Source organism: Hyaena hyaena, unplaced genomic scaffold (assembly GCF_003009895.1).
Source record: "Hyaena hyaena isolate Hyena2069 unplaced genomic scaffold, ASM300989v1 scaffold_509, whole genome shotgun sequence".
Classification (NCBI taxonomy): Eukaryota; Metazoa; Chordata; class Mammalia; order Carnivora; family Hyaenidae; genus Hyaena; species Hyaena hyaena.
The window spans coordinates 926,074-948,701 of record NW_024081142.1 but is presented as its reverse complement, the minus strand read 5'-3'; positions in this window follow the sequence as shown (position 1 = coordinate 948,701).

Genomic DNA, 22,628 nt, shown 5'->3' with positions numbered 1-22,628 from the left:
AGGGGTCAATCCCACGACCCTGCAATTATGACCTGAGCCAAAATCCAGAATCAGATGCCCAACCGACTGAGCCACCCAGGTACTCCCCCACTTCTATTAAACATTGTACTGACGGCTCTAGGTGGCCTGGTAAGACAAGGGGAGAAAAATGAAAAATATAAGAATTGGGAAAAAAGGAAATGAAGCTGTTATTATTCAAAGAAAATAAAATTGGTTCCAAAAAATATAAAAGTTCAACAAGGTTGTTAAACATAGATCCATATGCCCAAATTAATTGCATTTCTATACAACACAAACTACCACTATGTACAAGAGCTTCATGAACTATAATGTAGGGAAATATGTAACATGAACAAAAGAACCTTATGGAGAAACAGGAAACTTTATTAAGTAGCATAATAGAACTACAACAAAGAGAGGTATATCGAGGTACTGGATGCAAAGATTCAATATAATAAAATATCTATACAGTAAAGACTCAACAGTAAAGACTGATATAAACTGAAGGTTTATATCGAGTATTGCTACATAGCAAAGAGTCAATTTGGTAGAACTCTCTCCCAATGAATCTAAAAATTATATCCAATGCCAATCAAAATCACAATATGATTTTTCACAGATAGTGACAACCCCCAGCATATGAGAGAGTGAAGGGCCAGGGAGAGGCGAGACAATCCTTGAGAAGGAGGAGGCGTAGGAATGAGAAGAGAAGGCTTACTCCCAACAGAGTGGTATTAGAGCAGCAATAGACAAAAAGGCCATGGGATAAAAGAGCCCAGAAAGAGATTCTCATGTATATGGATGCGTGATATATAACAGAGATGACATTACAAATCCATGGGGGAAAAAGGTATCATCCAACCAATGGCCCTAAGACAACTGGAAATTTATATGGAAAAAGATAAAGTTGAATCCTTATCTGATACTGTAAACTCAAATTAATTCCAGAAGGACTAAAACTTCAAATGTAAGAAACAAAATTGTAGAACTTTTAGAAGAAAGCACTGAATACCTTTACAGTAAAGAAGAATATCTTAAACAAATCATGAAAAGCATAAACATTAAAGGGAAATAGGAATAAAGTTTGCTACCTTAAATTTAAATATTTGATAGGATATCATAAATAAAATAAAACACAAGCCACAAATTGGAAGAAAAGATTCACAAATGATAGGACGGTAGATTTGGATGTGAGCTATATAAAAAATTCCTTAAAAAAGTGAGATTTTGAAAAAATATAAAGCAAAAATTATGGATAAATTATTGACAAAGCAAGAAAGGTGAATGGCGAATAAACATGAAAAATATGCTCAACTTCATTAACAATTAGTGAAATACAAATTAAATCAATAATATATGCTATTTCACACTCATCAGACAGGCAAGCATTTAGTGTCTGATAGTACCAAGCATTTTTAAAGATGTGGGGAATTCAACTATTATGCACACTCCTAGCGGAAGTATAAATTGGCAACATCACTCCGAAGAGCAATTCTGAAAACCTAGAAAACTGAAGGTTTCCATACTTTGCCACCAGTAAGTATACTTTCAGACATCCTCTCTAAAAAATTCTTGAGCGTGTATACTTGGAGAAACCCATCGTTATACTGTTTATATTATAGAAAACTTACTGCATTAGAGAAAAGTGTTCTGTAAAAAATTAAAGAACATTCTAAATGTCCCTTAGTGTAGGAATGGACGCGTTCATTCAACAGAATACTGCACAGCAGTTGAAATGAATGTGTTAGATCTACATGTGTTAACATGAATAAATCTCAAAAATATGATGGTAAGTTAAAAAAAAAAAGGTAATTCTGAAGAAAATAGGAAAAATGACTTTTTTTAAAGCACACAAATAGATTATGTATTTCTACATGTGTTGTAAAAGTACAAAAGGATCCGTGGGAATGACACATAATTTCAAGGTAGTGGCTGCCCCGGAAAGGGGAAAGGGAAAGAAGGGATGGAGATGGGTCTTCAACAGCATCTATTATATTTTATTCCCTTAAGACATCGATAATTCTTTTAAAAACATAGGTATAAATGGAGTAATAATATGTATTCAATATTGGTGGTGGATAGACAGAAATTGAGTAGATTCTTTTCTGATCTTCTGGAGATGTATGAAATGAGTCATTATTAACAATTTTAAAGAGGAATTCAGAGAAGTGAGATGATGGTTACTTTTTATCTTTTATCCTGTTTTCTGAAACTCTATGATGGTATTACGTTACTTTAAAAAATTATTTTAATGTGTATTTTTGAGAGAGAGAGAGACAGAACACGAGTGGGGGAGGGACAGAGAGAGAGGGAGACACAGAATCTGAAGCAGGCTCCAGGCTCTGAGCTGTCAGCACACAGCCCAGTGCGGGGCTAGAACTCAAAGATTGTGAGATCATGACCGGAGGCAAAGTTGGATGCTCAACCAACTAAGCCACCCAGGCACCCCTTACATTACTTTTATAAAAAGAAAGGAATATGGAAAAATATACAGAAAATTCCTAGGCTACCTCAATCCTACATATGGACATTAGGAATCAATCATTTAAAATCAATCTCTAAAGTTTGAGAAGGTGGTTGCCAAGTGGGCATTCACTGTAAGAGTAGGCAGTGGCACTGGGGCACCTGAGTGGCTCAGTCAGTTAAGTGTCCAACTTCGGCTCTGGTTATGATCTCATGGTTCCTTAGTTCAAGCCCCATGTCGGGCTCTGTGCTGAGAGCTCAGAGCCCGGAGCCTGCTTCCAATTCTGTGTCTCCCTCTCTCTCTGTCCTTCCCCAACTCATGCTCTGTGTCTCTCTCTCTCTCAAAAATAAACATTTAAAAATTTTTTAAAAATTAAAAAGACTAGGCTGTAGTGCAATGGACTGGGTCATTTCAGGATCTTAGCACAGTGTCTTTGCAATTGACCCGAACATTCATTGCTGATGGCAAACTGATCAAATCTGTCACACAAACATATGGGAGCTTTTCTGATTATATCAATGGCTGCATTTTCCCTTATTTGTGTGTATAGTTTACATGCATGTGTGCGTGTATGTGCACGTATCCGTTTTGATACGTGCATATACTTTTTTCTAATCCCATGAAGTGTCCTGCAGAGATGAGGAGTTGAGGTGGTCTTGGAGCTGGGGAAATTCTGGGAGTTAAATGAAGCAGAGATTCTTTTACTTCTGAGTCATTGTTTTGCCTCCAAACAGAAGATGTCAACAGTTGCCCAGTGACCTCTGTGAAATGTTTGTGGTCTTGTGTCGGTTCCTAACAACGAGGTGTCCGCATAATAGAAGTACTTTATTTATTGTATATGCTCCTTTGATGTCTGTTGAGGATTTTTTTTGTTTCCTTTTCTTTTTATCTGGTTTCTCGCTGTTGATATTGTCCCATTATTGTCTTCCTCGATTGAAAGGATCTTGTCCACTTAACTAACTCGGCATGGCAACCAGCACAGTTCTGGTGAGCAGGCAGGTGCTTCATAACTGTTTTCACGGTGCCGCTATGGATGGCACCAAAGCCGCGCCGACAATGGTGGGTTGGAATGATTTCCCAATCTGTCTGTTGACACTGCAAGAAGACGACGCGGCTGCTCATCGCCCAGGCACAGAGTTGGCAACCAATAGTAAATTTAAAAAATACAAGATAGCAAATAATCATTTTAATATAGGTATATCCTAGTCATTGCATGGGGCATAGTTGTACTAGAAAAATATTTGTTTTGTCACTGATCTTCAAATTTAATCAGCCACCCAGTATTCTGACAACTCTACTCTGACACGTTCTTTAAGGTCCTCAAAATATTTGGCAGTGTTACCCAAAACAGAAGAGTTGAATGTTTACTTAAAAGAAGCTCTATCATATTCATCTGGGTAGGAAACAATGAAAATGACTACAATTTTAAACCTGCTTCACAGTTGTAGAAGTGTTTGTCTCAGTATGTGAACTTCACAACTGAATTACTGTGAGCTCTCTTTGGACAAAATAAAGCTTGAGTGCCAGATGGTTATTTTTGGAGTCACCAAAACTCCCCATTCTCCCCACACTGGGAGCCAGGGTCTTTCTGTGAGCTTTCACTAAATGGCAGAACTAGAACAGATCCAAGGGAATGGAGAGTAATGGAAGAAAAATATATCCAGGAAAAGAAGTTATTTTCAAAAGAATTTTCAACCCCCTCCCTATCTACTGTCTCCCCTTCCACCACCACGCATCTCGGCCCCCAAAGCATGTAGGATTAGGATGTTCTCTGAAGAAGCTGTACTCTGAGGAGCAGACAAACATGCCAAAGCATTAAGACAGATGAAACTGTAAAATTCTCCTAGTTAAAACCCATCCACAGAAAAGGAAAAAAGAAGCCTAATGCTAGTTACTGACTCTGTGGTCAAGGATGTGGAAAACTGCATGTCATCTATGATGGGAAATCCCTTACCAACACAGCATCATAACTACTGACGTGAAGAATGCTCACACTTAGTTACTTTCTGCCTAAAATCATTGGCTGGGGGGCGCCTGGGTGGCTCAGTTGGTTGGTCATCGGACTTCGGCCCAAGTCATGATCTCACTGAACGTGGGTTCGACACCTGCATTGGGCTCTGTGCTGACAGTTTAGAGCCTGGAGCCTGCTTCGGATTCTGTGTCTCCCTCTCTCTCTGCCCCTCCCCTGCTCATGCTCTGTCTCTCTCTGTTTCTCAATAATAAGTAAATGTTAAAAAAATAAAATAATAATAATGAATGCTTAAAAAAATTAAAAATGAAAAAAAGGAAAAAAAATCACTGGCCGGAATATCCCAAGACCTGGTTTCTGTGAAGCCTTCTGTGCTTTTCTGGGTTGCCTCCTCTCCCAGGTCAGTGCCTTCAAACCCCCTTCTAAACTAAACTGGGTTTCTCTCCTTACTGCATCCCTGGATTGTAACCATGTCCCTGGCATGCAGGAGGCATGCCAAGTTATTTATTAATGACTAAAGAAAGAAAACTTCAGTCAGCTATTTAAAAAAATACCTTAATTGACTTTTCATTTTAAGAACTGATAATTTTAGGATGTAGGCCAAAAGCTGGGGAATATAGCATGGCCATTTAAAAAAAAAAACTGGGGCACCTGGATGGCTCAATCAGTTGATTGTCTGGCTCTTGATTTCCGCCCAGATCATGATCCCAGGCTCATGGGATCGAGCCCCACATCAGGGTCCACATTGAGTGTGGAGCCTATTTGAGATTTTCTCTCTCCCTCCTTCTGCCCCTCTCCCCTGCTCACTCACTCTCTCTCAAATAAAATTTTAAAAATTATGCTTTTTCTTAGTATTAACTGCACAACACACTTCTATTTTTAAATTAAATTAAAAAGCAATTAAAAATAACGTGAAGTAACTTAAGTATACTTTGGCTTTTAAGTGTTTGCCTTATGCTATGTGATCTAAAACCCTCAAGTCCAAAGAACAAAATGGGAAAACCAATGCTTTTAAAGTAAAATTTATTTTTGTGATGTGTGTTTTAACAAATGAGTGGTTAGGTATTTCGGCTTACAGTTGCTACACAAATGCATACTGGAACCTACCTGACATTACAGGGTCCTGAGGCTTGGAATCACTGTGTTCTTTGTTAAGACTATTAACATAGATCTATGGTGATTATTCTGGAAGAAACACAATGATAAGCCACATTGATTCAAATGGACCAGTTCTCTCACTTTTCTCATTAGGAAGCATTCTTGAATAGGGATTCTTGCCAACCTATGTGTGTCTGCCCTTACATATATACATTCAAGAACTAAAGAACCCATGATTGTGAGCCTGAATTTACGTGGAATCTTTTTTCCTCCAACAGCGTAGCAAATTAAATATAAATCATCCAACAATTCCCCCTTTTCTAAAATTGAGCCTATAAATAATATAGACTGAGAGTCATACATTTCATAAAAATTAACTTGTGACTTTATACTATGCAACTGTGCATTCGGTGAGCTTCCTTTGAGGGTCATGTATGCATCGGTGACTGTCCTTAGTGAACACTCACAATTTAATGCCAACACATCTAGCTAAAAACGAAACCTGTGAGTCATGCATTGTGTATGACATCTGACTATTGCGAAACATCTGACACCAACTAAAAGTTCTCCCTTTTCATTGAAATAGTTGCCACGGGTCACAACAGAAAGAGATGCACATCACACGTGTTCTGACCAGAGTCACAGCCGAATGAAAATCCCAGCCTAGAGGGTGAATTCCATAGTAAACTGTTAGGCAGAAAAGCTTCATTTACATACCATTGCCTCCTCCGGCCTATTTCTGGCAAAACATTAAAGCTGAAGATACCAACAACAATTAGAATGTAAAGCTCTTCTGTGCTTAATAACAAAGCCTCTCCATCCCTGGCTAGCCAGAAACAACCTGTCTGCTTATTCCTATTTCCATGCCCTCTCCTCTCAAATTAACCTTGGTTGCATTACCATTTGGGGATAATATGCTTGATCTTGAGTTAAGATGGCTAGACAATACAGTTCTTGGCGTTTAAGAGATGTTAATGAATCAACATTTTGAAATCTAGCATAAAAATTCTGTTCTGAACACTTTTAGATGGTAAAGAACTTGATAATGCTGCACAAATAGCTCCTGAGAGTTCTAATATTCCACCTATAGGATTGCTTCTGTAGACTTGGGCTTTAAGGATAAGACATGGGTCTGTTGCAAGTTTTTCCCTACAGGTCTCTTTCTTCAAAGGCTTCAGTGCTTTTTATTGTTCTTAGAATATACTCCCAATCCCTTACCGTGGCCTTCAAGGTGAGTAAAACTCTCTGGCCTCACCTCCTACCATTCCTCTGATCCCCCACTGGTTGGTCACTACGCTGTAGACACACAGAACAAGCACAGGGCTCAGTGTTTCTTGTTCCCGCTTTCTGAAATGCTCTCTCTCTAGCTCTGTGCGCGCATGTCTCTGGCTCCTTATCATCCTTCAAGTGTCAATTTAAGCAGCACCTCCTCACAGAAGCTTTCGCTGGCCACTCTATCTGAAGCGGCTCTCCTAAGTATCTTCCCAGCTTCCTGCAGGTCTCTTTATCACATCGTCCTGTTTATCTTCTTTGTAGCACTTATCACAATCAATAATTATCACCAGACTGTAAGCACTGCGCTATCACCACTGTATCTCTAGCGTCTGGTATAGTGCCTGGCTCATGGACAATGCTTGATAGTTGTCAAATTATTATTGGGTACGTGAATAAATAATTAGGCTAATAATAAGCTCTTCCCTCATTGTCTTCTTTTTTTTTTTATTCTGATGTATAGTGTCTTGCACCATACAACATATTGGCTAGGGAGAATTTAACATAATAATACTATTTTTGAGAAATTTTAATGATAAAGAATAGCCCTTCCTCCCTCCTTCCCTCCTTCTCTCCCTCTCTCTTTCTCCTCCTCCTCCTCCTCTTTCCTCATTTTCTCTCTCTTGATTTTTAAGTTATATATGATGTCAGTTATTAACATCTCAGCCCCAAGTCTTTCACCTTTAAGCCTTCCCCCAATTCTTCCCCGACCTCGTGAGTTGATGTGCAGCATAAATCAGGAAAGAATTGATCTATGGTCACACAGTCCCTGACAGATAGTCTTTCAGGGACAAAATGGCAAACAAACCTAGAGTATAAAGCATTTATATTTGGAAGCAGTGTGTTAGTGAGGAAACAAAACAAAACAGAACATTAGAATCACGAGATGGGGAGTCTAGTCACTTTGCCACTGTGGAAAGAATACAATGTCCGTTCACTACTCTGCCCCAGTTTTCCCATCTATAAAGTCAAAACAATGTCTCCCTTCTTGTCTTACTTCACAGGTAGGAAAGGCTCCATCGATATGATTATGTGAGAGCATGCAGCAAAATATCATGTAAAAATATAAGATATTATTATATTAAGGTAGAAGCACTATTTTCTAGTTTGCTAGAAAGGGAAGAAGAGACAACACTCATATCTGGGGAGTGATGGGTATGGTGACCATATTTTCAAAACCCAAATCAGGACATATCTTTTGGCATATGATCTGACACATGGTCTGACCACATGACAGAATATTTGAAATCAAAATGTCCTGAAAAATCCAGGACATGTGGTTGCCATGGCAATGAGGAGCCATAGGGAGGCTGTGGGCAATGAGAAGACAGGGTCGAATTGGCAAGCATGGAAAACTCTTTTGCCAGTGATGTGCAGGACAGTTTGGAACCAATCAATGCGGGAGGTTGAAAAGGCAGGAAGTAAGAAATGTGACTACTCTGAGCATGAGGTATAAGTAGTAAGCCTGAACCATCCTAATTCTGGAAAATGTTCCCCACTCTTTCCAGGAAACCTACAGCAGTTTCTGGGTCACGTGAACTTGGAGGAGGAAGTGTGTTTTGGGTCAGAATTTTGTTGGAGTGCACTCAGTCCCATGGTGGTCCCATATCTACTCTCAATTTTCCAAGTGCTCCTCTGAAATAAAATAATCTCATGGCAGCCTAGGTCTCCAGACTAAGGGAGATGCCCTAGAAATATAATAGCCCAGTGGAGACCCAAATCTGCCTCCATCTGGGTGGAAAGTCGTGGAAGTCTTCAACTTTCAGAATTCTGCATTTCTACTCCACCTTTCTTCACACAAAATTAAAGCAGTCCTCTCCTTCATGCAATTGCTCAGGAAATATTGTCTATGATCTCCAACTGCATCAGAGCCCCTGACCCACACAGCCCTGGTGTCATATGAATTCTATTGATGATTTTTAGGACAGAAAGTCAGACTGTGCTATGGCCAGTCAAAAGGAAGGTGCAAATAAATCTCAAGAGGGTATAATGATTGGACTCAGAAAAGGAGGGCTTATAAAAAGATCAATCTCTTTTAGCATTTTCTGCAGATTCTCAGTAACAACTCTAATAATAAGTCTTATATTTCTATTTCTAGGGGGCAAGGTCTGTTTTGTGGGGCAGGTCTCCACCCCCCTGCCCCAGTCAGCTCTCTTATTCCTTAACAGTCGCGAAGACTCCAAGACCTCGAAATTCCACCCAGTGCCTATCACATGCTATCGAGCTGGCATGTTTGCAAATTGCATGCAGTGAGATCCTTCCATACCCACAGCCTTGTCTCAGATTCCCCAGCATCCCAGCCAAACTAGTATTGCCTGCACATTTTCTTCATCTTTTCATTGAGTTCCGTGCGGCAGCGGCACATTCCTCAGCACAGGCTCCAGTCGGCATGGTAACTAGTTAGGGGCTGCAAGCCGCCTCCTTGCAGACTAGTTCTTTCTGAGAGTGCCTTTTTTTTTTTTTTTTTTTTTTTTAGGTAAGGGGGGTGCAGGAGGCAATAGCAGTGGAGGAAGTAGTGAAAGGGGGTGGAGAAAGAATTGATTGGGTTGGGCTAGGGGAGGGGGGAAGGGCAAAAGAATGACTGAAACACGCTTTTTAAAAGAGTTATCTGGTCCACCCTTGGTGTTGGTGCTAAATTGCCTGGGCAGAAAAAAAAAGTCCTAATTGGGGTGGGGAAGCAGTGACAAAGCAAAGCTTGTTCAAGCCTCCGAATCCGCACTGTTGATAGTGCAGGTACCTCAGGGCGGTTGGGAGTGATTGCCGTGTTGACTTTGTCTAATTGCAGGGGAGGGGTTTGTGAGCTGTGACCGGCAGCGTTACACCCAGTGGGGGTGGTGCACAAAAACTGGCATAACCACGCGGGGCTAAATAAACTGACTGACAAAGCTCTTGGCATATTATTAAAACTCTGGCAAAATGTTCATCTCTTGACAAAAATGTAGAGAGACTAGTAATGCATAACTTTATCCCATGTTGGATTTTAAAATGGCTAATACCAAGTTGTCTGTCAAAATTAATAGGGCATTGCTTCTTCTTATAGAACAAAAAAAAATTTTTCATCCATTTTATTCATTTATTCATTGCTAAAACATCATGTATCTGCTAAAAATTTCATTTAGGAAAAAGGTTTGGGGCTGGGTAACCTTGATTTTAAAGGACTGTGAATTAAAAGCTGCTTTTTCTTATGTTTGTTATAATAAAACTTACACCTTAATTAAAATGTAAAGCATTTATTCTTCGAGAAAAGATTAAAAACTCTGCACCTAGGCTTATCTTAAAAGTGGCATTAAAACTCCAATTGTTGATTACATCTTTATATAAATTTGGGGTTGGGACCTTTTTTTAAAGTCCTTTATATCAAGAAAAATGTTAAATGGTTAATTGACTGTTGAGTAGATACTCAGCATCATCATAGGGATAAATCAATATATTGACTTTTTGACTCTTGAACTTTGCTATTTCATGTGTTAATTTAACTGTTTCTCCTTCCTTCTTGGCTTTCCATGAAGCCTTTATGTGCACTCTTCTATACAACCCACTTTTCATTCTAAGTTTTATACACATAGGGCAACTTTCTGTTCTAGAATCTGAGTGCATTTTGTGAGTATTCAGACCTCAACAAGGAGTAATTATTATTATTCTTGGTCATATGCCCATGGTGCCTGTGGACAGAGATTTCTTATTTTCCACATGCTAAAGCTTCGTAATTAAGTGGAAATGAAAAGAGAATGCGTGAACATTTTTTAAAAACTTTTATCATGTATTTTCATTCCTAGTTTGCTTTATGGGACAATGGGCTTTTTTTCCTTCATAAGTTTAGAATTTTTGTCAGCTTCTTTCAAAACAGAAATTCCAAAATGGCCTTTCCTTCAAAATCTCATTATTTTGCGAATTCTGATTTTTCTGAAGGGCTCCGATAAAATAGGAAGGTCCATGAAGCTGATGGGGTGACATTGTTCTTAAGCCCTAATAAATAATCTGGCCTTGTGCTTTTTCTCTTTTAAATCTTAAAACACCTACCCTACAGTAGAGGGAATTAACTCTGTCTGAAAACGAAGACACTTGAAGCATAAACACTGCTATGTTTCCAGGTAAAAAGGAAATGTTCAAACGCTCCTTAACCGCTGAAGGAACAAACATGTAAATAAGAGATGGTCTGATTCCCCACTGTTCATGTTTGCTCACTGCGAACATTTGGTTCACTTGGCTTGGCTCATTATTTCAGCTGGGAAAGTCGCTATATGAATTAATAGCAGATTTCCCAGCTGAAAATAAATGTTTACCAGTTTAGGGGGTTGGGGTTTTTTGGCAAAGACCTGGCTTTTTGTCTGACTGGCTCCTTTTTTGGCATGCACATCCCTGAGGTGTGTAATTAAAGTAAGGGAATTTGCACATAGTGCTTTAGGGCTTTAATGAATAGAAACACATGATATGTCGGCAATTTGGTAACAAATGTCAGAGTGTGCATTTCCTGTGTGAGATATCACAATAATAGGGTTCTGTGATAATAAAGGTGGCTGCAATCCCATGCAAAGGGAAAGAAAAGTGAGAGTATTTGTTCCTAAATTCCAATACAAAATACATTAAAAAAAAGAGCAATTTACATTTTATAACAAACGGACTTTGAACTTGAACATATCCTCAGAATTAATGGCTACTAAATCAGCCTCACTTTGCTGAATATTGAAATTCCCTTCAGGACAAAGATCTTGGCTGCTGGTATCCGGTTACATTACAAAACTGAATACACGGTATCCACTGGTTTTAATCATAACCATTGTCACCTTGCCGTTGAAATTTTCAACGGCTCAAAATCTGGAAAAGTATTTAAACCTAAGGAACCTTGGGGAAAGAGAAGGAACAAAATACATTTATTGAGCACCTGTTATGTGCCCGAGACGTTTACATGACAGCAAATTTAATATTTTATAAAAATAACCATGTAAACAAGGCATTAATATTCTTTTCTTTCTATTGGGGAAAAAAAAGTCCAAAAAAAAATAGGCAAAACTTGCCCAAGATCCCATAATCAGTGGTACCAGGATGTGAGAAAGGACAATGCCCAGCATAATGTAAGACTCAGTACAGCCTTTATCAGAATTGTCAGATTTCAAAACTCAAGTTCTTCCCAAAACAGTTCCTACTATTATTTTTATGTCTCTTATACAAGATTATTCTAAAAAAGGATGAAAACCTTTCTCCGCTCCGCCTTCAACCCTAGTCCCTGATTGTGCTTGTGAACAAGATTTATATCCAACTTGCAAAGAAAACCCAAAACTTTTTGTTCCATCCTCTGTATGACAGTGTTGGAAGTAGCAAGCTTATGTTTCCTGGGTCACAGGAAGGTCGCCTCAATCTGAAAGTAAACTACTTTTTTTTTTTAAAGGTAAACTCTATGCCTAACACAGGGCTCGAACTTATAATTTTGGGGACAAGTCACATGCTCTACCGACTGAGCCAGCCTGGTGCCTCGTAAACTATGCTTTTAATACGGGACAAGGGGAGCCATGATGAGGAACAAGTATCCAACAGAAGCATGGAAGAAGGGGATGCTTTCATCATAGCCAGATGCCAGAATATTGGGACTTATATCATGGTAAAATAGAGGAGCACAGATTTCACCTCACTAGGACTTAGTTCTTACTTACATCTGTAAAATGAAAGGATTGGTCTAGATAATCTAAAAGGCCCATTTCTGATTTAAAAGTCTCAACTACCAAGTACCCTTGGCTGAACCGGGGGACAAGAAGTTGACATAATTCACAGACATAAGAATTTCCAAAGGATGAGCTTCAGGTAACTGCCTGTCTTACGGTCAAGACATAAAGACATCTGTGAGCATTCTTTTAGTCTCAGTGAAATTATTATCAACCTTCTATCATACATTTCTTTTTTTTTTTCAAGTTCATTTATTTTGAGAAAGAGAGAGCAGGGCAGGAGCAGACTCTAAATGGTCAGCACAGAGCCTGACACTGTACTTGATCCCATGAACTGCAAGATCATGACGTAAGCTGAGATCAAAAAGTCTGACACTCAACTGACTGAGCCACCCAGGTGCCCCTCTAACACACACTTCTTTGATATCATCCGTAAGTTAAATTCTAAGGCAAAACATTGTATTTAAAAGGCTTTTCCTCCTGCCTTTTCCTGTCCTGATTTTTCACCTTATCTTGTCCTCTCTGTGGCCTTCCTCTTATTCTCCTAAAACTTTTGAAGAATCATTGACAGAAGGCACATCTAGCATGGGGCATGATCTTAATTCCTACTAAAGAAAAAAAATGCTTGTGTGTGTGTGTGTGTGTGTGTGTATGTGTTGCTTGGAATCTAAACACTTCCTCCTACAATCCTAGGAATATAAACCTCAGGAGACTGGAGACTCTGAGAGCTGCTACCCCACAACAGCCATTTTCCCCTTTGATGAGGAACCAACACTCCCCCTCTCCTCTCTCTTGTCAGCAGCCATGGATGCTGGTGGCTTCCCAGCAGTAACTGCTCCGACTGAGAAGCCCCATCTCCCCCCAAAACTAAAGACGGTATTATTATCTCCATCAACATTTAAAGAAATTTGAGAGATTTATTTAAAAATTTTTTTTAATGTTTATTTATTTTTGAGCGGTGAAGAGAGAGAGGAAGACACAGAATCCGAAGCAGGCACCAGGCTCCAAGCTGTCAGCACAGAGCCCGACATGGGGCTCGAACTCCAGAACCTCGAGATCATGACCTGAGCTGGAGTCGGACGCTTAACTGACTGAGCCACCCGGAGGCCCTAAATTTGAGAGATTTACTCGGGTGAAGGCCAGAAATGCCCTTTTTACTCCACTGGAACAATCTATTAATCCTCCCTCCCCCCTTGTCACAGTCCTCATCCTGTGTCCTCTCTTTCCTCCTCTTTATCCTGCTTCAAGTGCAAGATCCATGACCGTTATTATTCTCCTGCATGCGCCCTCCTCCTCCTCCTCGCTTCTCTCTGCACGTATTGGTAAATAAATTCTCACAACTTCTTAAGTCCAACTTTCTGCCTATTCCAACGTGCATCCTTGAACAGAATACATGGGAGAAAAATACAGACAACTATGCTGGCTGATGTCACTCTAAATTCCTGGGCATCATAACCTCCCACGGACCAATAAGGGCACTCAGCTTTCATGTGTTGTCCTACACTGTTCCCTCCTCCACTGTCCTCAACATTCTGTCATTCCAGGGCCCCTGGGTGGCTAAGTCAGCAAAGCTTCCAGCTCCTGACTTTTGACTCAGGTCATGGTCTCCTAGTCATGAGATGGAACCCCGAGTAGGGTTCTAATCCTTTTGGCCTCTAACTACACTCAATCCCCAGAGCATTTCATCAGTCACAGAGCTTTATATACCATCTCTACACCATTGTCTAGACGTATATATCCAGCCTGAATGGCTCTTTCACTGCGTCCCTCTTGTGAAATAAAGATCCAGGTTCCGCCTTGCTCCCTAGTTATGTTGAGTGGGTTTCCCTCTTATTTCCCTGTCTAACATCACAATCCTTAAGGCCTGAGACCCTGATTTGTTCTTGTTGGTTCTTATCAAAGGGCTCTAAACATGATACTTTCTGACAGACCTTCCTAATAACTACCTACCTGGCTAGGTTTCTGAATGCCTTACAAGTAGGAGGAAGAGGAGGAAGGGGGAAAGGGGGAAGGACCGGCCCCATAGCTGTTGTACTCAGCCCCAGTGATGTTGACTGTTGTGAGTAATCAAATGTTACCCTTGGGGAAAAGGCGGCAGGTTTCCTCCTGAGCAGCCACAGGCAAAGTCATTACTTTGGTGAATTTACTACAGTGTATTCAAAGCCTGATCTTAGCATTGCAAATCAGAAACTTCATATTTTTAGAAAGTCAGTCAATCATTCTAAGGCAAACTGCTTCATCTATCTCATGAGTCTGACATATGAAACCAAGGTACCATTTTACTAATTTACACTAAGAAATAACTGTTGTAAGGAAAGGAAGGAAGGAAGGAAGGAAGGCAGGCAGGAAGGAAGGAAGGAAGAATTGCAGAATACTCAAAGCCACACGCACAACATATTCTGTGCCTACCATCAAGAATTTTGAAAAGCCAGATCATGCTTGAAAGCTAGAACATACGTATTTTGTAAAAAGCTAGTGTATTAATTCACAGTGAGAAATGACCGTCTTGGTGAGCAAAATTCTGGCATATGATCTGTCCGTATGATCTATGCATTCCCTCTTTCTCTGCAGACGTACACAGGAAGCAAAATCATAATCAGATTTTTGAAAAATAGTAGCTAATCACGTTGCAGCCAGAGTGATTTTTTTTCAAAGCACACATTCAACTAGGTCCCACCTCTAAAACTGGGCATTGTTCTCGAAAGAAGGCACGATCCTCCCTCCACCCACTAGCCCTCCACGGTCTGGCTGCCCAGTCTCTGCCTTCAGTGTACGAACTGGTTAAGAACAGAGGTTTTTGCAACCACACCCCATGGTTCAAATCCCCTCCCTCTACTTAGAAGCTCAGGTAGTTTATTCACTTATATCCTGCCACAGTTTCTTCTTCAGGAAAATAGGAATAGAGATAGCGGTTACTTCATAAGGCTGCGATGAAACTAGGAGAGTAAACTGCTTTCAACACTGTCTGGCACCTACTAAGTGCTCAGGAAGTGGTATCTATTATCTAAAACCACCCTGGGTCCAGCCACGCTGGCCCTCCCTCCATCTTTCAAATACGCTACAAGCCAAGATCAGTTCAGCCTGGTGCTCTGAACAAATGCCGGCCCTGTTTGAAATACACTCCTTATACCTCCTCCTTCTTCTGTTTAACTCCTACAAGTCCTTAGCTTCTTCAGTCTGGGGTTACTTCCTTCTCGGACCAAGAGTCCTCAGTCTACAGTTTCCTTCCTTATGTTAATGTTCTCTCCTTCATAAAGTGCCTGGCTCTGGTCAGTCTTCCGTCTTGAGAGGTAGTCCCCACGGCACTTCCTCCCAAAGCCTGACACAAGCCCGGCACGTTATAAGCACTCCATACCGATTCGTTTGAGTAAATGTTTAGTTGAGGCTTACCTCGTCTGAAAAAAAAACACTTTGGCCAGGCCTGGTCTTCCAGGGGCAAAACTGGGACCAGCACCTCTAACTTGGCCTCAGGAACTCTCTCTTTACCACCTTCCAGGGTTGACCAACCCCCTTTGATTAACACATTCTTTCTTTGCATGTGTTAATGCAATTGCCTAGGTTTCTGCGGACTCAGCTAAGGTGTAAGAAAATTTTTGCATATCTATACTCTATTTTAGCCGTTGTTTTTAAAATTTTGCTCTCAGTGGGCATCTTCTCTCTCTCTCATTTCCAAGTTCTGGCAGGGGTCGGGTGCCTGAGAGTTGGCTCTGTATATTTCTCTATTATTGACAACACATCTGGACCAGGATTCTATCCACCAGCGGAGATGCCTCCGTGTTGTGTATAAGGTGACTGGATGCTCACCTTCCTGCAGGACCACTCTACTTTCCATGCAGAACTCCGCCTGAGCTCCGTCTACACCAAGGGCCTCTCCCACTCTACTCACCTTCCAGGCAGGGTCCTAAGATAGAGCCCAGCACATACTCCCTATGGGGGGAGACACTAGGTAGCTACACAACTCCACTTAATTAATGGAGGTGGGTGTCACGTGTGTTTTTCAAAAAATGGAATATAGACTGCTCTGGGGACAAATTATTGTCTCAAATGGAAATAAAGCTGACCCAAGGACGTGAGCGCGAACCACAGAAAGGTGTCATCACCACTACATATTTGCACTCTACAACGAGACGCACAAATCCTCAAGTCAGGCCTAGGCAAAAGTGACTACAGCTGTGAGGTTCCATCCACTTCTTATAAAACCTCTGTCAAAAAGACTCAATTCTATGTCAGCAGAAATAATTGTTCTACAACACATCCTGAAACCCTGGAAATCTAAAAAGCATTGCTTTGGGTTTTCGTTCTGTTTCCACAGTGTCAAGATCTGGCTCGGGCCAGAGATGTGCATGGAAATGCCACAAGAAAAGGACTGGTCCAATCCAGTGCAGAATTTAGCAGAAGGTAAGAAAGAACACAAAACTCAGGTTGAAGAAAGCCTCTCCCTGGGGTATTTCTCGTCCTTTATTTTTACCCCAGATCCAAGACTTGTGGTTAATTCAGATAAGCACTTGACCTTTGTGGGTGCTTATCCAAAGTCAACCTTCCCATGTCTGAGGGTCACCTGTAACTCATTAATCTCAGCCCGTCATTGTTTTGCAGGGATGTCTGTTCCATTTAAGATATAAAACTCCTATACAGATAACATGGTAGGTTAATGCACTCACCTTTCATTCCCTGATTGCTGGGTTCACACCAAACTCAATTCTGTTATGAGTAAGGATTACGTTTTGATATGTTCCCTGTCCCCAGGAGCCATTTGTCTACAGGTCTTCAAATCCTAAAAGGATGTTGCAGGCATCAGCATACTCTTTGGGGCCCTATACAGGAGATTCCAGGGAATAGAATGGCCTGGAGGTTACTGGGTCAGGACTGGAGGGGAAAGAACTATTTAGGGAATCTTGCTGAGTGCATGCTTCTTAGGCTCCTATCAGTCCTTTGCCACTCTGGACTCTTAAGATGAAAACAAGGCCATTATCACTTTTCAAAAAATAATAAATTGCCTTATAGAGAATCTAGTACTGTTAGGCTGTACTTTCTTCCCTACAGCAGGCAATGTGCTAGCAGGCAACCAGGAAAAAGGCACAAACTCTATGCGGTTTTTCTGAAGCTCATACTTTGCACGTATTCTCTTGTTTGTGATTTAACTTCACTCCCTCTTTCATTAGGAAATGCAAATGTATGCCGTCACCTGTGGCCAAAACCGTGCTATAAATCTAGAGGAAAATGACAACCAGGGGCTCCATTGCCTTCAAGGCCGTATGACATAGTGGATGGCATGACAGCTCTGGAGTCAGACTGCCAAGGACAGAATCCCAGGGCTACTGCTGAAAGCCTTCACCTCTCCCGGCCTCAATTTCATAGCTGTAAAATGGAAATAATTAGAGCCCTTACTACAGAGAGTTATTGTTGGAAACAGAGGAGAAAATGACATGTAAAGTACAAATATGTGTTTGACATATATAAGGGGCTCAATAAGCGTTAGCTGTTATTTGGTACTTAATTGCTCCAATTCACGCTATAAAAACTAAAGGGATGTCTTTCTGTCTTTTTCTTTTTCTAATCTGTGGCTTCCTCTCCAACCACCTGACAGGTGACAGAACCCCAAACAAATGTTTCTCATTCTTTCTATTTTGCATGGCCACAAACTCTTCCCTCCACCCCGGCCCCCAACCATGCCCCTTGAATTCAGACCGACCCGTTAAAGTGTGAAGGAGTGGCCCAAACTGCCTCACTTAATTAATTTCAGCCAACTCCTGCGGCTGGCCACGCCTTGGTGCTAACAACGAAAGCAGTGCACAAAGGCTTTCGCTTTATAGCAAAAAAAAAAAAGGGGGGGCGGAATGTACTGTCGATACATATTACTCATCAGTGTAAATGCTTTCAGGAGCCCTTCGCTGCTTCTTTTCATGTTCTTGGAGTCTAAGAGCCATCTAGAGAAGACCTGCTGTTCTAGCGCCCTAAGGACACATGAGAGGATGCGCAGGCAGCTGAGAAACAGAGCTTCTGTGTATGTGGAGCGAGGCAGGCCTAGATCTTTGACTAACAATAAGCAGAATATCTTAATCACAAGCATTCTGAAGTCATGCCAGGTGGAGGGCTTAGTGTTGGACGGCTCCTTTTTTTTTTTTTTTTAATACAATTTGGGAAAGACACCAATGCGTGCAGGTAGACTCTTATTTCAGGATCCACCATTATCTTCCCATGGGGAAGGCTGAGAGAGAGGAAGCACCTAAATATCTGCCCACATCCCCACACCAAGGAGGGGTCTGGAATTTCTAGGAAGGACAGGTGCAAGGATGGCAATCTTTTGGACAGAGGTCTAGAGGGCTTCCCTTGAAACTATGTTTGCATACTGAACAGGCTGTTGTATGGAGTTCATGTTTACTGGAAGTGAATCTGTAAGGCTGATAGAGATTTTGAAGGGCTGGAGTCCCCCAGCCACCCTCACTTTGTATTCTAACAACCATGGCTCCCAACTCTCATTCCCCATGCTTTTCAGGGCTTTTCCCATGTGTTCTAAGGTAATGTGTTAGAATTGTTAGTGGTGGAGAAAATGAGGTTTTCCTGCCTAGAAAGATAAACACAATAGGTGCTTTAAAATGTTTGTTAAATTAATTTATGATGTTATAGAAGTTACCATAGTAAAAGCTCTGGGGAAAGACACCACCAACAAAATAACTGATTTCTATTTTTAGCACTTAATCATTAAAAATATTTAGAATGACTCCTTCCCCTCCCCCCCCCCCGCCTGAAGCAATAAAACCATCTCTGTTTAGAATAAAGAAACTGTTTAGTCACATGCCACACTTGGCAGAGACTTCCTGCTGTCTTCAAATATTTCTACTATTCTATTCTCCCCACCTTCCGGTAAGAATGTAACTCCCAATTTTAGTCAGATATATGGCTTTCCAGATGAAGATTTTACTTCTCAGAGAGAAACTAACTTCTATATTGCCCAAAGCATTGTGTTTCAGAACACCTCTGTTACATTAGCCTAATCTGTATTTTATCAAACGTTAACACCACGCCACATTAAGAAAGAAAGCTGAAAGGGAAACTCCGTTCATTTAAACTAAAAACAAGTAGAACAGAATCAGTAATGGAGATATAAATTGGTTCTCATCGTTTCCTTCTTCTAGTTCAATGTCTACTTTCAGAATGGGTTCACATTGTTGTTGACTCAGGAGAAAAAAATGTTGGGCCTGATTTCTAAAGCTCTGGTAGTAGCCAATGAGACAATTAGCAAGTGTGAAATCCAATCCACGGCCTGGTTTTTCACAGCCTGGGAGCAAAGAATGATTTTTATGTTTTTATTTAATTTCTATTTTTCCAGGCTTTTATTAACAATTTTGTATTCATTATTATTTTTTATGGAGATATTTGACACATAACACAGTGTAAGTTTAAGGTATATAACACGTTGATTTGATATATTTATATTGCAATATGATTGCCTTTGTATCAGGAGCTAACACCTCTATCGCTTTACATAATTACCATTTTTTTAGTGTTGGGAACAATTAAGGTCTAGTCTCTTAGCAAGTTTAATATTTATAATACAGTTTTGTTGTCTATAACCACTGTATGGTGTATTAGGTCTCTGCGACCGATTTATCTGCTAGTTGCAAGTATTGTTTGGACATCTTTATATTATAGAAGAATATCAAAAGAAGGTTTTATGGCTTGTGAAAATTATATGAAATTCAAATTTCAGTGTCCATAAAGGTGTATTGGGATACAGCCACATTCATTTATTTAAATATTGTTTGTAGCTGCTTTCTGGCAGTCGAATAGTTACAACAGAAACTGCATGGCCCACAAACCCCAAAATGTCTATTATAGGACATTTTCCAGAAAAGTTTGCAGATCCTTCCCAATGGTACCTTTGCTGTTGTTGTTGTTGTTGCTGTTTTTAATGTTTATTTTTGAGAGAGAGAGAAAGTGTGTGTGAGGCAGGGAAGGGGCAGGGAAAGAGGGAGACAGAGGATCGGAAGCTGGAAGCCTGATGTGGGGCTCAAACCCAGGAGCTGGGAGATCATGACCTGTGGCAAAGTCAGCACTTAACTGACTGAACCACCTAGGTGCCCCTCTTTCCTGTTGTTTTTAGTGGAAGGTGGATACATATTATTTAAATTGATCTCTTTCACATTGAAATATTAAAGTTTCAAGTTCCAGGAACATAGTTATGCATTTAAGGATTTTCTCAAATAGCTTGATTTTAATCATGAAGAATATTTGATTAGCTGATAACGAATGTGAAAAGGTACAGTGGCTAAATTACATTACTATATCTTCTGTGAACAATGTTACATAGATTCTGTTGACTGAATCTTCAGCCACACATTCAGCTTCGCTTCATGTAGGATTGGTGAGAACAAGCCCTACTGTTAAATACAACCTTTACTTGTTTCCTGTGCCATTTCCTCAAACAACATCCCCACAGTTGTTATGCTAGTTCATATCCTTCATCATCTTAATTGTTTTAAATTTAATTAATTTGTTTATTTTGAGAGAGACAGCACAAGAGAGAATGAGCACGAATGGTAGAAAAATGGTAACCAACTGACCCACGCAGGGGCCCCTCCTTCATATTTCTAGACCAAGCTTTTGCATTACTGTCCTAACTGGTTTCCCTGAATCAAATCTCTTTTCCCATCCAACCTTTGTCACCAGGGGGAACTTCCTTAAAAAAAAAAAAAAGTACATAGCTGATATTTCAATATTTAATTACACAGCTGTACATCCCATTTAAAAAAATTCAGTCCATCCATTGCTTACGGAATAAAATCCAAACTTCTTTTTTGTAAATATTTTTTATTGTTTATTTATTGAGAGAGAGAGACAGAGTGTGAGTGGGGGAGAGACAGAGAGAGAGGGAGACACAGAAGCAAGCAGGCTTCAGGCTCTGAGCTGTCAGCACAGAGCCTCATGTGGGGCTCAAATTCAAAAGCTGTGAGATCATGACCTGAGCCGAAGTCAGACGCTTAACTGACTGAGCCACGCAGGTGTCCCTAAAATCCAAACTTCTTAGACTGGCATTCATAATTCTTCATGGTATGTTCTCACCCTATACTCTCTCCAGGCAGTACCATTCTCTCTTCCCCACATACCTCTGGTATACCTGTTCTCTGGTCCACCCTCTGTGCCTCTGTCCATACCATCATCTCTTGCCTTCAAACCTAAGCCTTCTTTCCATTCTTACATATTCAAATGTTATTTATTTTTTTAAGGCCTAATTCCAATGCCAACTCTTTCAGGAAGACTTCTCTGCCTCTTGTACCCCATATTTAATAAGTATTTGAACACCTATAGGTTTTTCCTTTCGCCATTCATTCACTATTCTTTCAGGAGGAATGCATCAATTTTGCGTGCAATCTTGAGGGGACTATAACTCAAAATGCCCTATCCCCAGTGAAGAGGGGACAGAGATGTGACACTCAGTAGGCCAGTCAGGAGCCATTCCTCTCGGCCTCCTCCAGCCTCCTTCTACATCTCTCTCTGCAATTTGATTCTTGAGTGTTGCAATCATGGAAAATGGCTGGAACTCATTCGTTACCTTGAAGAATCCATCCACATTTCTGCTCACAGAAGAATGTATCTGCTCTGTTCCAGTCCTTGCCAGTGTTGGTTTCTTTGACCTATCTTTTTATTTTATGAAGGACTTCATACCCTTCCAGTAAACTCTCATAAAATTAGCAACTTCCAGTTTCTATTATTTGCAACCAAAGACACTGGTTGATAGAAATGGTGATCATTATGGAATGAATACTGAGTAATAGAATGTTGATCTTGCTACCATAATGTTAAAATTTTGGAGTATTGTGATTCATGTCAGAGAATGTCCTTGTTTCCTAGAGATTCATAGGAAGTATTTAGGTGTAAAGTATTGTGATGTCTGCAATTTACTTTCAAGTGGGAGAGAAAGGGGGGGTAAAATGTTAACATGGTGAATCTAGGGGAAGGGCATATGAATGTCATTGTACTACTATTATCCTTTTTCTGTAAGAGTAAAAATTTTCAAGATAAAATATTGGAGGGAAAGAAAGAAAGAAAGAGCGAAAGAAAGAAAGAAAGAGAGAGAAAGGAAAGAAGGAAGGAAGGAAGGAAGGGAGAGAGAGAGAGAGAAATAAATGGTGATCATTCGTTCTTCCAAACCCTCGTAAGATTTTAC